Source organism: Octodon degus, unplaced genomic scaffold (assembly GCF_000260255.1).
Source record: "Octodon degus isolate 3935 unplaced genomic scaffold, OctDeg1.0 scaffold00153, whole genome shotgun sequence".
In the NCBI taxonomy this organism is placed as follows: Eukaryota; Metazoa; Chordata; class Mammalia; order Rodentia; family Octodontidae; genus Octodon; species Octodon degus.
Window position 1 is genome coordinate 1683048 of NW_004524729.1, and position 9985 is coordinate 1693032.

Genomic DNA, 9985 nt, shown 5'->3' on the forward strand with positions numbered 1-9985 from the left:
GCGCCCTCCGCGGCCCCCGCGCGCGCCGCTCCTCCCCTCCGCGCCCTCCTCTCGCGCTCGCCCTCCTCGCTCCCTCTCTCCTCTCGGTTTTCTTTCGCAATCTCTTTTCTTCTCTCGCCCTTTCTCCCCCCTCCTTCGGTTTTCTCCCAATGTTTTCTTTCGCGATCGGTTTGAGATCCTTCGCGCTCCCTTCCGCTTTCCGCTCGCATCTTCCCCCTCCTCTCCTGCCTTTCACTACTTCGTTTCCTTTCCTTCTTCTCTACTTTTTCCTTCCTCCCCTTTCTTTCCTTTCTTCTCCGTCTCCTCCCCTTCTTCCTTTTCCCCCTCTTCCTTTGTTCCTATCGCCTCCTTTCCTGCCTCCCCTTTGGGTTCTTTCCTCCGACCCCAGCCTCGGGCTCTGGGTCTTGGTCCCCAGCGCTCACCTGCCTCTCCCCACTGCTCCTGCCCGGGCTGGCGCCGCCCCAGGGAGCCCCGAGGCCCCGCCCCTAACCAGCTCCACCCAGGTGTCAAGGTCAGGGTCAGGCTGGCCTGGAGGACCCTTCCCTGCCCACAGAGCCTCCGTCTAGCTGGCCCCCAGGAGCGCCCCCCCTTTTCTGTTGGACCCAATGCCCTCAGGAGGAGGCTGCGCTGGCCTCCAGCCCTCTAGTCCCCACCTTGCTGTGGTTGCCTGGAGGGTCTTTTGAGGAAGACGTAGCTGCAGGGGACCCCGCAGACCCCTGTGTCGTTAGGGAGGACGGCTTTAGTGTCTAAGGGTGCAGGCCGAGCTCCATTCCGTGCTGCGTGAACTGCACAAGTCTCCTGCATGTTGGGTCTGGTTTTATTTTTATAGACTTTGGTTGACCCTCACAGGCAGCTCAACAGAGCCTTTCAAACGCGGCATTGGTTCCTGGCTGCGAGCGCAGGTGGTGTCCATTCCACAAGACAGCCAGGCAGTCCGGACACGGAGGGCAGGAGGGGATCAGGGCTCAGGCCCAGGCACTGAACCTGGACCTCTCCTGGCGCTGCGAGGACACACACCCGTGCTTGTTGGTCCAGCAACTGGAGGGAGTGGAGTTTTGCAAGTGCGAGGACCAATTTGGAGACCCGGGCTGCTGAGCCAGGGCTCACAGGCAGTGTTGTTGCTGCAGCCACACCCAGAGCTCCTGTCAAGTCAAGGGAATATTAGGATCAGAGAGGCCTGGCTACGTGCCTGAGGCGCCCGGCCTCAAAGGTGAGGACACGGCGCACCCCGCAAGCCTGCACGGTGGGTGCCTGGGTTCCCTGTCTATCAGCAGGCATCCAGGGTCCCCTCTTTCATGGATGTGGTCTGAACAGTCACTTTGAGTGGTTCTACCCCTGGGACCCAGGAGGTGAGGCTAGGGTGGAGGCGATGCCTGCTCAGTCACTGCGGAGGCAGCGGCAGAGGCTGGGACATGTGGTCCTGTGGTTAGGGTCATGGTTTTGGAGCAAGGTGGCTCTGAGCCTAGCCTCTGGTATGGCACAGAGCTCCCTGAGTGTTGGTATCCTGTCCCCATTCCCCCGGGTGACAGAAATCTGCCCCTGTGGAGTTGGGGACCAGGAAGCTGGGGACCAGGCCGGGTCAGGGATAGGCTGGGGGCTGGGCACAGCAGGACACCCAGATTCCGCCTGGGCTGTGTAGAGAGGAGCAGCCCCTGAGCTCGCTGGGCTGGGCTGTGGTGCAGGACGCTCATGTCGGGGCCTCAGTGGATGGGGGGTCGCCACAGGTTGGCCGGGGGTTGTGTGAGTGTGCTGTCATGGGTATATCACTTGATGTACGACATTCCTGCTCTCTGTTGTGTGTAGTGTGTGCTGTGCAGTATGCGTTGTGTGTGATGGTTATGTGGAATGCAGTGTGTGTTGTGTTGTACTTGTGCCATCTGGGCAGGGTGGGGGTGGGGTAGGGGTGGCATGTCTCTGTGTTATACAGGTTTTATACATGTGGAGCATGTGTGTGTGTGTGTGTGTGTGTGTGTGTGTGTTGTGTGTCCTGGGAGATGTACAGTGTGTGGTGTGATTGTGGTGTGTGTATACGTGTGATGTGTGTGGGAAATGTGCATGGTGTGTGCCTTGCATGTATATGTAGTGTGTGTGCCATGTGGCACATGGAGTGGGCAGGGGGTGGGCATCTGTGGGGTGGGTCTGGAGGTGCCAAGGAGTGTGGCGTGTAGCCCTTCCAGTAGGTGGCAGCACACCACGCTGCAGACCTCCTCTGCAGCTGTCCAACTCTAGTGCCTCCACAGCTCTCGAGGGCACTCGCCCTCCTCCACTGCCCAGCACAAAACCACACACCTTCCTGAGCCTCATCTCCCATTCCACCGGAGGAAGGAGCCTTCCCTGCGTCCAGCTCCTGGTAGCCGCGGCATCCTTGGCTTGTGGCCGCATCACCTCAGGGTTCAAGGCCAGCGGTTTGGCCCTCGCTGCCTCTGTTTGAAGCCCCCCAGGTGGGGGGCAGGGGCACCGAGGCCGTCAGGAGCCTCCTTTCCTGGCCTCGTCCTCGCCTCAGCCCACCTCCTTTTGCTTGCCTGCGGTATAAGATTCCAGAGGTGAGGATGCAGCCACCTGAGGAGTGGGCATCCGCGGGAGGGGGCAGCAGGAACAGGCTCAGTGTGCAAGTGGACCCGGAACACACCCACATCACGGTCAGGGACCCACAATTAGGGGCCCGGCCTCCTGGCTTGGGGATGGGCTGGGAGGTCTCAGATCACGCTGACGCTCCCCCCGCCCACCCCAGCTCGGCGCAGAGCCGCCATGCTCCGTGTCCCCGGCTCTAATCCCCGTCCTTATTTACTATGTCGCTGCCTTCGGGAGGCCTGCTCCCCCGCAAACCCTGGCTCACCGGCAGCCTGGGATGACTCATGCTCGAGCGCAGCCTTTTCAAAGGGCTGGCTGGGGAGGAAGCTAAATTTAAAGCCAGGCTTCCCGAGCCCATCACCTGCCACGTCAAATTGCTGCCATTTAATTAGAAGTTGGGACATCAGGCATTCCACCCCCGGCCCACCAGACCCCCACTCTGGGAGGGAGTCCCTCCAGTCCTTTTTCCTCTTCAAGACCTTGGGGTCCCCACCCCAAGATCGTGGAGCCCCATTTCCCAAAGCAAGACACAAGGGCAGGGTGAGTGAGATTAGAGCCCTTTGCCCTCTGCAGCAATGCGAGGGCGTGGCCACACCGGGACTGACCTCCGTTGGGCTCCAGAGTGTGGGACAGGCGGTTGTGCCACTCCTGGGGGGGTAGAGTGGGTATGGGGGTGCCTATGCTCTGATCATATTTTTCTGCCATCCAAAGGGGGTGAAAGAGGGTGCTCTCTGAAGGTGGAGGTCTGAGCTGCAGACACCCCCACAGCCCGGATGGAGGAGATCTGGTGACCCGCCAGACCTGCACACCCATCCTCTCCTGCTCTGAAACAGGGGTCCCTGGCCCCAGCCACCCCTTGCCTCTGTCAGCAGCTGGGGCTGGCTGCGCACGGCTGTGCCCCTTCTCCCACATGACCATGGGGACTTGTGCTCCCGGAGCAGGTGGCCAGGTAGATGGGGCTGCCCCATGCCTGGGAGCCTTGGCTGCAGAGTGAGGGCTGGGTCTGAACTTGGCTGCTGCGGAGACCAGTGATGTTCGCAGCCTCAGTGTGCTCATCCTTAAGATATGCAAGGTGGGACAGTGGGGCCAGGCACGTAGTAGGTGCGCAGTGTGCAGATGCTGCTGTGGTCCCCGGGATTTGGGGGCCCTGCATGGGAAGAGCAGGGCACCCAGAAGCCCTCTGGGGCAGACAGTGTGCACAGATGCCTGAAACCCGGCCTGCTGGAGATGGAGCTGCGCTCTCCCCCTTGCACCCCTACTGCCTGCCTCTGGACCCAGCATTGAGCAGCTCTCTCTTCTCCCCAGGATGGGAGGCCAGGCTCCCAGTCCTCTAGTAAAGCTGGGCTTCGTCTGTAGATGGGGTGCACAGACAGCTCTGGCCCAGCCTCCTGTGGCCTCCTTCCTGGGGTGACCCCACAACTGCGCTTTGTGAGGCAGGAGGTTTGCTGAGGTCATTACGAGGGCTGATCAGTTGGCCTTGGGTAAGGAGCTGGTCAGTGCCCCTGGCCACATCCTCTGAACCCTTTGAAAGCAGAGCATCCTGGGCCATCAGTGGACGATACCCAGGAGGCCTGTTAAGGCTTAGAACCAGATGTCGCCATCGCCCCGAATACTCAGAGGAGGGGCTTGAGGAAGGTGACTGGATCCCACACGCACCGGTGTATTCGCCTATGGATCAGTTTGTGGCTGATTGCAATGTAAGGAGGTGGAGCCTGGTCAGCGGCTGTCACCTCAGACAGGACCTGGATGACAGCAGTCTTCTGCTGCACCGTGATGACAGCAGTCTCCAAGTCCCTCTACCCTGCGGCTTCTCCTTGGAGCCAACTGACTCAGACTAAAGCCTACAGTCAAAATAGACCCCTCCTTCTTCTTTGCATTGTGGGTGTTGGGTGCTTTGTCCCAGCAACAGGAAAGTGACTGAGATGAGGCCCAATGGTGACAGAGGACCAAGGCAGGTGGACTGGGGCAGGGGGAGAGGCTCTCGGCAGGGACAGGAACTGGGTGCTGGGAAGTGGAGTCTAACCCTGGCTTCCAGGCGCAGACCAGCCCGGGACACCCGCTGAAGCCCAGCTTGCCTCAGCAGCTCCAGCCCGTGGAGTGCTAGGAGGAGATCTATGCTGCATCTGCTCAGCTGGAGCCTTGCAGGAGGCCCTGACCTTCCAGGCCACCCCTCGGCTGCCAGAGGGAGGGGGTGCCACCTACAGGACAAGGCCGGCTCCTGGCTCAGCATTCACCACAGCGAAAGGGGTGAAGTCCTGTCTGGGTCTCCCCAAGCCTCAGTTTCCCCATCAGCACCATGGCACTGATGGCATCCCACCCAGGCAGCCCAGGGCTCCACTCTTAGTGGTGATACACGCTTAAACTCGGCAAGCCCAAGGGTGGGTGGGTGTCATTGCTTCTGTCCTTATCAACAGTGTTGCAGGTGACAAGCTGAGAATAGAAATGACAAGCTGAGGTCACACCCCGAGTGCTGGGTTTGACATACCAGCTGGTTACTGGACAGATGCCCATGCAGCCCTGTTGGTCATCTGTAGACCATGGCAGGTACACAAGGGCTGGCTGGGGAGAGGTGTCCCCACCTGTGCCTTGGGCCCCCACTCCTCCCCACAGCCCTGCAGGCGACAAAGCCACTCCCAGCTTCCACACTGTCTATCTAACCTGTTTCGATTCTCCATAGCTGGTGGCTCTCATGGCTGGCAGCATCTTCCCAGGAGGGGTCTTGAACCCACGCAGAGACAGGAGATGAGTTACCATGATGCAGATCCAGCAACCCAGCCTCCCTGAACCCAGCCAGCACTCCCTGGGGCTGCCCTGCAGTAATCACCATTGGGGAGCTCAGGCTCACCAAGTGGCCCCCAAACCTGTTTATGCCTTGCAGAAATGCTGGGCGCAGGACTCAGAGCTACCCTCATCTCCAAGCTTCTGGAAGGCAGCCCAGAGAGGTCGCACATCCAGACCAAAGTCACACAGCTCGTGAGAGCACAAAGCCGGTCTGGGGTCTGCAGTGGCCTCGCCCTGTGCCCGGTGCCCTTACATCTCCAAGGGCTGTGCAGGCTGCTCAGGCAGGACGGGGTCTGCCTTTCCTGTTAGCTGGGTTTGGAGCAGAACTGTGCTCAGCTCTCTTCCTGTTCTGGGCTGCGCAGCATCAGCACAGTGTCTGTCCGAGTTAATTCTCCTGCGCAACAGGGCTGCATGCCCTCGATGCCTCACCAGCATCCTAGCAGTCTTTTCTATGGATTCCTGATTATACCGAGCAAAACTGAGCCCACGGAGGTCAAGCGCCTTACCCAGGGCAACCCTGCTGGGGACAGAGGGGAGGCTGTGGACATGGAGCACGTATCTCCACCTGCCCAGGCCTCAGTGTCCCTGCTGGCTTCGCTCCTGGCCAGGCCTCTCTCCTCCTGCTGTCACTGTGGGGTGAGGACTCCCATGGCCTCCCTTCCTGCCAAACCCTACGTTTCCATAGAGCCTGGGGAAGGAAGAGCCCAGCACTCCGTGGCAGGGCAGAGCCACAGCCAGGCCCAACAGCCACTGTCCATGTGGCCCAGTCACCGCTGACAGGGTGTGGCAAGGGTCAGGTAGCCAAGGGATGTATCATGGCTGCAGGTCCAAGACACCCACAAACCCTGACCAAAGCTGTCCTGGCCGGCCACAGCCAGCCAACCTGGGTTGCTTCCGAGGAAGGAGGAAAGGAAAGTGACTTCCAGAGCCCAAGTTTTTGTCTGTGTGCCCCCCTGCTGGGCTCTCTGGATACATTTCGCTTCCTCGTGGGCTCCTCCACCTACCGTGAGCAAGGGATTATTTTCGCATCATTTCAGCCAAGGACGGGGAGGATCAGAGAGATTATGTACCTTTTCCAGGGCCAAACAGCAGGTAATCAGAAAATGCTGCCAAGTTCAGAGCCATTTATACCAGTATCACTTTCTCAGCAGAGAAAAGATTCCACTCCCCATGTGGAGGTTAAGAGGCGCCTTGGCCTTAGTTCAGCTCTCCTCCTTCCCCGAGTGCCAGGCACCGGGAGGGCCCAGTGCTCTTGATGCACCTTCACTTCCAGGTGCCCCTAGGACTCTCTCCAGAACCAGTGCTTGGTCCTGGAACCCAGACCAAAAGCGGGTAGGTGGCCTTTTGCTCCAGAGCATCATGGGAATATCTTGGGCATCACCTAAAGACAGGGAGCCCAAGAATAGCAGCATGGGTAGTGTAAGGGAGGAAACTGAATGTCAGACAGCCTGGGAGACTTGCCCCAAGGCCCCAGCACATTAACCCTCTAGGCCCCCTCCGCATCCTGTTTGAATGTGATGTCACTGAATGAGCCCAGACTCTGCCTCATACCAGCACTGGATGCCCTTGGACGAGTCATTTCTTCTTCTCTGAGCCTCAGTGTGCCCAATGAGGAAACGTGGTCAGCAGTTCCTCCCTTTGGGAGACCCCATAACGGTTGGTCAACTGAGGCCAATGCCTGGTACAGAGTAGGGGCTCTCTGGGTGCCCCCTCCCACTCAGCCCCAATAGAGGTCAAAGCCTTCACCGTGTTGCAGCACTCATGGTGACAGCCGCTGGATCTTAGGCCCTGCTCTGTGCAGGTTACTAAGGTGACTATCCATAAAGATGCAGTCACAAGTTGCTCAGTGGCAGCGAGACATGGTCTGCGAAATGGGTTCATAGGCGGTGACGTCATGGTGCGCGCGCCACAGCGTGCTTACGGGAAGCTGTACGGCCCGGCCCGGCTCTGCGGGATGCGCACTGTCACAAGGCCACATGAAGAGACCCCACCCGGAGAACTCAAAGGGCGCCGTCAGAGGACACGGTGAACACTGGTCAGATGGGCTGCTGCCTCCTCTGTTTTGTAAGTGGAAAGAATATGCAATGTGAACAAAAAACTACAGTGTGTGCTTAAGTAGAAAAAAAAAGTTATTATAGTAAACAACATACTCTTGTGAGTCCTCCTCAGCCTCACTTCGCCCCATCTGTACCGCCCTCTGAAGCAGCTCCGGAAATCCTTCTTCTTGAGCATCCTTTCATGGCTACCTCAGGGTCTTTAATTATTATGTTTTGTATTTAGGACAGGGTGTACAGAGTATACAGGGTTTCATTGCACAGATCGGATTCATAGTGATCCTCCTGTTTACAGCCATGCTGGGATTATAGGCGCGCACCACGGCGCCAGCGCACGGGGGGGGGGGGGCGGTGTGTGCAGCAGGCCTGGGGATCCAACTCCCGGCTCCTGCGTCTGCCTAAGCAAGTGCTTTATCTGCTGAGCTGTTTGGCCGGCCCTTCAATATCTTTAATTGATTCAAAATTTTGATGCAATCTTTATCAAAAAACAGTAGTGTGCCCTTGTTCTCTTTGGCCACAAAGGAAAATGTTCGGAGTTGATTCAAGAGATCAGTGCAGCCGGGACAGTGTAATGAAAGACCCACAGGAAAGAGGACTCCAGAGCCAGTGCAGAAGATGGCCAGGGTGCAGCAGGCCTGAAGCAGTGGGGAGGACTTGCAGGGGGATTTAGGGCAATGCATCTGTTCCTTTGTTTGTTTGTTTGGTCTTTTTGACACAGGGTCTTGCTCTGCAATTCAGGCTGGCCTTAAGCTCACTTTGTAGCCCAGGCTGGTCTCAACCTTGAAACAATCTTCCTGCCTCTGCCTCCTGGGTGCTGGGATTACAGGTGGGCACCACCATGCCCAACTCGGGCAAAGTGTCTTTTGCTGTAGTTTTTTAAAAAAATATTCACTGCCTTTGAAAAATCACACTGGACATACTCATCACAATACAGTAATAACAAAGAACAGTAGACCAGCACGGGTCCCCCACACTGTGAGTGAGCAAGACATGCGGGTATGGCTTGTGTTTGTAACTACAATTCCACTGTGCAGGGCACAGGCACCACCATCTCTGCTCTCGGAAGGTGGCCACTGTCACCCCCACCCCACCTTGCAGCACACTAGCACACTGGTGCCCCACTTGGTGCCAAAGTCCTGCACCACCAGGGACCCTGGGGCAGAGCCTGGTGGGCAGTGGAGCGGACATGGGTGGGGTGACCTTGCCAGGCCCTGTGCCACAGGTCAAGTGGGACAGGTGTGTGCCCAGACACAGTGCCAGTCTGAGCAGGAAGCTCGGGCGCCACCCCTTCCCAGAGGGGCCCCCACCACTAAGGCATGGAGGCTTCATCCGGCAGGGCTGCTCCTCTCCCCCCCATCCCCCCATCTTCTGATTTGTAGGCTCCTCCTGAGGTCTGCTTGGCACCCCTGGGTGCCCCCAGCCTGTGTCCCACTCTCTCCTGCCTGGACTTGTACAACAGCCAGCAGCCATTCTGATTCCATCCTTCAAATGGGGCCAGAGGATCTGGGGGACCCCAGATCTGGCCATACTCCTGTCCTGCTCAAGGCCCTTCCGGGCCCTGCCTTCAGAGTGAAGTCTGCTCCCACTGCCATCCACCTCTGAAGAGGCTGCACCGTGCCCTGGTGCTGCTGGCATTTCCTGGACATTGTCCTGGCAGTTCTGTACCTCTGCCCTACCTCCTCCTCATCTCTTCCAGAAGCTTCTCTGAGCCCTTCCTGGGGGCTTCCTGTGGGCTTCTGGCCCACCCCACACCTGGTGCAGAAGACCAGGCTGGGCCCGGCTTGGCTCAAGTCCCCAGGATCACCTGCCCCAGAACAGAAAGTCCTTGTGCTTTCCAGGTCCCCCGGCACCGTCTGCAACATGGCTGCGGTATTTTAGTAAGGCAGGCATTTGGCACTGGCCTCACACTCCACCCTTCGGCTCTGTGCACCCCATTTTAATGAATTCTCCACACACCCCGGGAAAAACTGCTCTTCCCACAGTGGATAATAGTGTGTGAAGTCCTTTAGGTGAAGCACTGTGATTAATTCCGTTGTGCAGTTAAGCGCCTTTCCCCACCTCCCAGCCCTTCTTGGTTCTAGCCCGCCCGCCCTCTTCAGTGTCCACAGTGGCCCCAAAGGCTCCAGCACAGAGCACCCACTTGCTAGTCTTCCATAGCTGTGTGCAAGCTCACTGTGCAGGGGTGACATTGTTGTAGAAGACAATGAGGCAGTGGGGGCCGAGAGGAGCAAGGGGGCTGAGCAAGCTGAGCCTGGAGAAGGCGCTGGAACTCACAACCCAGAAAGCCCACCTCCTCCAGGAACCTGCCCTGACCAGTCTGTTCGGACCATCCTTGCCTTTTCCACTTCCCTCTGGCCTTTGGAGCAAAGGCTTCTGTTCTAACAGGTGATAGTTCTGACTTGGCCTGACTTGGCAGCCACGCTGCAGGTCCTGGCCTCCAGATTGAGGTTGACATATCTTGTGGTCCTAGAAGATAATGGTGGGCTGGCATCCCGTGGGTAGTGTGAGTGCCTGGAGGAGTAGGTGAAGTGATACTAAGTGAATGGGTACAGTTAGGGGGTGCATGGGTGGGTGGGTGG

General features: G+C 58.3%; 1 protein-coding gene across 2 annotated transcripts in view; it reads right to left on the reverse strand.

Moving 5' to 3' along the window:
* Window positions 1-9985, reverse strand: part of Shisal1 (shisa like 1) — a 95584-nt gene that overhangs the window by 48686 nt on the left and 36913 nt on the right. Inside the window, exon 1 of one of the 2 annotated variants that reach the window (XM_023702505.1) lies at window positions 423-443. The exons of the other annotated variant lie outside the window; for it this stretch is intronic. The gene's annotated coding sequence lies outside the window, so the exon portion shown is untranslated. Of the gene's footprint in view, window positions 1-422; window positions 444-9985 lie in introns of those variants that run through there. 2 annotated transcript variants of the gene reach the window in all.